The sequence below is a fragment of the Bison bison genome, unplaced genomic scaffold, assembly GCF_000754665.1.
Source record: "Bison bison bison isolate TAMUID 2011002044 unplaced genomic scaffold, Bison_UMD1.0 scf7180017864136, whole genome shotgun sequence".
In the NCBI taxonomy this organism is placed as follows: domain Eukaryota; kingdom Metazoa; phylum Chordata; class Mammalia; order Artiodactyla; family Bovidae; genus Bison; species Bison bison.
The window spans coordinates 3,151,686-3,157,945 of record NW_011494708.1 but is presented as its reverse complement, the minus strand read 5'-3'; positions in this window follow the sequence as shown (position 1 = coordinate 3,157,945).

Genomic DNA, 6,260 nt, shown 5'->3' with positions numbered 1-6,260 from the left:
ATGGGACCAGATGCCATGATCTTCGTTTTCTGAATGTTGAGCTTTAAGCCAACTTTTTCACTCTCCTCTTTCACTTTCATCAAGAGGCTTTTGAGTTCCTCTTCACTTTCTGCCATAAGGGTGGTGTCATCTGCATATCTGAAGTTATTGATATTTCTCCCGGCAATCTTAATTCCAGCTTGTGCTTCTTCCAGCCCAGTGTTTCTCATGATGTACTCTGCATAGAAGTTAAATAATCAGGGTGGCAATATACAGCCTTGACATACTCCTTTTCCTATTTGGAACCAGTCTGTTCTTCCATGTCCAGTTCTAACTTTTGCCTCCTTACCTGCATATAGGTTTCTCAAGAGGAGGTGTTACCTTAAGTGAAATGTTCAGTTCAGTCCAGTTCAGTCACTCATTCGTGTCTGACTCTTTGTGACCCCATGAATCGCAGCACACCAGGCCTCCCTGTCCATCACCAACTCCCAGAGTTCACTCAAACTCACGTTTTTCGAGTCAGTGATGCCATCCAGCCATTTCATCCTCTGTCGTCCCCGTCTCCTCCTGCCCCCAATCCCTCCCAGCATCAGAGTCTTTTCCAATGAGTCAACTCTTCACATGAGGTGGCCAAAGTACTGGAGTTTCAGCATTAGCATCAGTCCTTCCAATGAACACCCAGGACAGATCTCCTTTAGGATGGACTGGTTGGATTTCCTTGCAGTCCAAGGGACTCACAAGAGTCTTCTCCAACACCACAGTTCAAAAGCATCAATTCTTTGGCGCTCAGCCTTCTTCACAGTCCAACTCTCACATCCATACATGACCACTGGGAAAACCATAGTCTTGACTAGACGGACCTTTGTTGGCAAAGTAATATCTCTGCTTTTCAATATACTATCTAGGTTGGTCATAACTTTTCTTCCAAGGAGTAAGAGTCTTTTAATTTCATGGCTGCAGTCACCATCTGCAGTGATTTTGTTGGAGAAAGACAAATACTGTATGGTTTCACTTCCATGTGGAATAGCAAAACAAAACAGAAACAAATTGACTGATACAGAGAACACATTGGTGGTTACCTGAGGTAGGGGATGTGGGGATGGGCAAAAGGGATAAAGTGGGTAAAATAAATAAGTCCTGCACATGGAGTGTGTAGATAGCATGGTGAGTTAATAACACCATATTATATGTTTGAAAGTTGCTAAAAGAGTAGATCTTACTGAGTAGATCTTAACATTTCTCATCACAAAGAAAAAAGTTTGCAACTATGTGTGGTGATGAATGTTAACTAGACTTACTTTGGCAATCATTTCACCATATAATCACATACCAAATCATGTTGTACATCTGAAACCAATATAATGTTGCATGTTAATTATATCTCAGTAAAAATTATAAAATGGGCTGGAATGAGTGAATTCAACTCAGATGACCATTATATCTACTACGTGGTCAAAAATCCTGTAGAAGAAATGGTGTGGCCATTATAATCAACAAAAGAGTCTGAAATGCAGTTCAGTTCAGTTGCTCAGTCGTGTCTGAAATGCAGTACTTGGATGCAATCTCAAAAATGACAAAATGATCTCTGTTCATTTCCAAGGCAAACCATTCTATATCACGGTAATCCAAGTCTATGCCCCGACCAGTAATACTGAAGAGGCTGAAGCTGAACAGTTCCATGAAGACCTACAAGACCTTTTAGAAGTAATACCCCCAAAAGATGTCCTTTTCATTACAGGGAACTGGAATGCAAAAGTAGGAAGTCAAGAAACACCTGGAGTAACAGGCAAATTTGGCCTTGGAATACAGAATGAAGCAGGGCAAAGGCTAATAGAGTTTTGCCAAGAGAACACACTGGTCATAGCAAACACCCTCTTCCAACAACACAAGAGAAGACTCTACACATGGACATCACCAGATGGTCAACACCAAAATTAGATTGATTATATTCTTTGCAGCTGAAGATGGGGAAGCTATATACAGTCAGCAAAAACAAGACTGGAAGCTGACTCTGGAAGATTATGAACTCCTTATTGCCAAATTCAGACTTAAATTGAAGAGAGTAGGGAAAACCACTAGACCATTCAGGTATGACTTAAATCAAATCCCTTATGATTATACCTGGAAGTGAGAAATAGATTTAAGGGACTAGATCTGATAGACAGAGTACCTGAAGAACTATGGATGGAGGTTCATGACATTTTACAGGAGACAGGGATCAAGACCATCCCCAAGAAAAAGAAATGCAAAAAAGGCAAAATGGCTGTCTGAGGAGGCCTTACAAATAGCCGTGAAAAGAAGAGAAGCGAAAAGCAAAGGAGAAAAGGAAAGATATACGCATTTGAATGCAGAGTTCCAAAGAATAGCAAGAAGAGATAAGAAAGTCTTCCTCAGTGATCAATGCAAAGAAACAGAGGAAAACAATATGGAAAAGACTAGAGATCCCTTCAGAAAATTAGAGATACCAAGGGAATATTTCATGCAAAGATGGGCACAATAAAGGACAGAAATGGTATGGACCTAACAGAAGCAGAAAATATTAAGAAGAGGTGGCAAGAATACACAGAAGAACTACACAGAAAAAGATCCTCATGACCCAGACAACGATGATGGTGTGATCACTCACCTAGAGCCAGACATCCTGGAATGTGAAGTCAAGTGAGCTTTAGGAAGCATCACTATGAACAAAGCTAGTGGAGGTAATGGAATTCCAGTTGAGCTATGTCCAATCCTGAAAGCTGATGCTGTGAAAGTGTTGCACTCAATATGCCAGCAAATTTGGAAAACTCAGCAGTGGCCCTAGGACTGGAAAGGGTCGGTTTTCATTCCAATCCCTAAGAAAAGCAATGCCAAAGAATACTCAAACTACTGTACAATTGCACTCATCTCACATAATAGTAAAGTAATACTCAAAATTCTCCAACCCAGTCTTCAAGGATACATGAATTGTGAACTTCCAGATGTTCAAGCTGGATTTAGAAAAGGCAGAGGAACCAGAGATCAAATTGCCAACATCTGTTGCATCATCAAAAAATCAAGAGAGTTCCAGAAAAACATCTACTTCTGCTTTATTGACTATGCCAATGCCTTTGACTGTGTGGATCACAATAGACTGTGGAAAATTCTGAAAGAGATGGGAATACCAGACCACCTGACCTGCCTCTTGAGAAATCTGTATGCAGGTCAGGAAGTAACAGTTAAAACTGAACATGGAAAAACAGAGTGGTTCCAAATAGGAAAAGGAGTACGTCAGGCTGTATATTGTCACCCTGCTTATTTATCTTATATGTAGAGTACATCATGAGAAACACTGGGCTGGATGAAGCACAAGCTGGAATCACGGTTGCTGGGAGAAATATCAATAACCTCAGATATGCAGATGACACCACCCTTATGGCAGAAAGTGAAGAACTAAAGAGCCTCTTGATGAAAGTGAAAGAGGAGAGTGAAAAAGTTGGCTTAAAGCTCAACATTCAGAAAACTAAGATCGTGGCATCTGGTCCCATCACTTCATGGGAAATAGATGGGGAAACAGTGGAAACAGTGACAGACTTTATTTTTATGGGCTCCAAAATCACTGCAGATGGTGACTGCAGCCATGAAATTAAAAGACACTCACTCCTTGGAAGGAAAGTTATGACCAACATAGACAGCATATTAAAAAGCAGAGACATTACTTTGCCAACAAAGGTCCGTCTAGTCAAGGCTAAGGTTTTTCCAGTGGTCATATATGGATGTGAGAATGGGACTATAAAGAAAGCTGAGCAATGAAGAATTGATGCTTTTGAACTGTGGTGTTGGAGAAGACTCTTGAGAGTCCTTTGGATGCAAGGAGATCCAACCAGTCCATCCTAAAGGAGATCAGTCCTGGGTGTTCATTGGAAGGACTGATGCTGAAGCTGAAACTCCAATACTTTGGCCACCTGATGCTAGGAGCCGACTCATAAGAAAAGACCCTGTTGCTGGGAAAGATTGAAGGCAGGAGGAGAAGGGCACAAAAGAGGATGAGATAGTTGGATGCCATCACTGATTCAATGGACATGAGTTGGGTAAACTCCAGGAGTTGGTGATGGACAGGCATGCCTGGCGAGCTGCAATCCATGGAGTCACAAAGAGTCAGACACAACTGAGTGACTGAACTGAATTGAAAAATTATAACTTTGCAGCTCACATATATTATCTCTTTTCATCCTTACCTTAACCCTACGAAACAATAAAGGCACGTATTTTCCTATTTTCAGTTAAGGAAACTGAGGGTCAGTCAGATAGGCTAAGGGATTCATGGCTAGTAAGTGCAGAGCTCAGTCTAGAAAACTGAATCCAGTTCTTGGACCACATAGGCTGGCTCAAAAACTTTGCCAAGAGGCAAGAGCTTCAAACCACAAGAGAATTTCAAATATGGCCCCAAGTAACAGTGAAAAGGTACCAACATAAAAACAAAGAAACACTGAAATCTGAGCTGACCGTCAGCAGCAATGTTAGGAGGCTATACCCATGAGAAGGAAGCTAGAAATAGAAACCCCTGTACTGTTGAGTCATTGGAACAAGATTAAAGTTTCATCAGTTGCAGGAATATGCCTGCCTCATAATAGGATGACTTGATTTGCCCAGGACTCCAGTGTTAAAACAGAAAACATCCCCAGGAAGCCTGGACAAGTTGGTTCCCTGCATAGAAGACCCTCTATTTGTTTTTGGAAAAAATTAGTGGTCTCTTCAGTGAGTGTGCTTTACAATCCATCTCTAAAGATTGGTTTCCAAGCTAGCTTATAATCTAGGCATAATCTTGGTATTTTAGTGACACCTTGCTTTTGAATAAAACTGGTACTACCTCAATGAAATCTGAATCACTTTCATGTTTTTTCAAAAACTTACAACCCCTTTAAAGATTATTCAAGAATAAGGATATCTAAAGGCAGTTTCCTTTTAGAACTAACACCCAAAAAAGATGTCCTTTTCATTATAGGGGACTGGAATGCAAATGTAGGAAGTCAAGAAACACCTGGAGTAACAGGTAAATTTGGCCTTGGAGTACAAAATGAAGCACGGCAAAGGCTAAGAGAGTTTTGCCAATAGAACGCACTAGTCATAGGAAACACCCTCTTCCAACAACACAAGAGAAGACTCTACACATGGACATCACCAGATGGTCAACACCGAAATCAGATTGATTATATTCTTTGCAGCCAAAGATGGAGAAGTCAGCAAAAACAGTCAGCAAAAACAAGACCGGGAGCTGACTGTGACTCAGATCATGAGCTCCTTATTGCTAAATTCAGACTTAAATTGAAGAGAGGAGGGAAAACCACTAGACCATTCAGGTATGACCTAAATCAAATCCCTTATGATTATACAGTGGAAGTGAGAAATAGATTTAAGGGACTAGATCTGATAGACAGAGTGCCTAATGAACTATGGACGGAGGTTCATGACATTGTATAGAAGACAGGGATCAAGACCATCCCCATGGAAAAGAAATGCAAAAAAGCAAAGTGGCTGTCTGGGAGGCCTTACAAATAGCTGTGAAGAGAAGAGAAGTGAAAAACAAAGGAGAAAAGCAAAGATATAAGCATCTAAATGCAGAGTTCCAAAGAATAGCAAGGAGAGATAAGAAAGTCTTCCTCAGCGATCAATGCAAAGAAATAGAGGAAAACAACAGAACGGGAAAGACTAGAGATCTCTTCAGGAAAATTAGAAATACCAAGGGAACATTTCATGCAAAGATGGGCTTGATAAAGGACAGAAATGGTATGGACCTAACAGAAGCAGAAGTTATTAAGAAGAGGTGGCAAGAATACACAGAAAGTGAAGCCGCTCAGTCGTGTCTGACTCTGAACGACCCTATGGATTGCAGCCTACCAGGCTCCTCTGTCCATGGGATTCTCCAGGCAAGAGTACTGGAGTGGGGTGCCATTGCCTTCTCCAGAAGAACTATACAAAAAAGATCTTCACGACCAAGATAATTGCGGGGAGCCGGTGAGGCATTCCACTCGTGACAAAGGTCATGAGGAAGGAGGCTCGGCATACGCAAAGGCGGGATCGAGCCTCAGGAGTCCCCCTGGATATTCTCGAGCATTTTCCCCCAAAAAACCAGAGTCTGCCTACTTTATTGCTTTGTGCTCTCACCTCTGACTTTACTGGGGGCTGTCCCCTACCACCATCTCTCTCTCTCTGTCAAAGAGTTAACTTACAGCTCCAATTAATAAAGTTCCTGGGCAATTAGGAGTGTTTAAATCCAAACCCCTCTGATGGCTCTCTAACTCGCCTGACAAGTTTACCCGGAC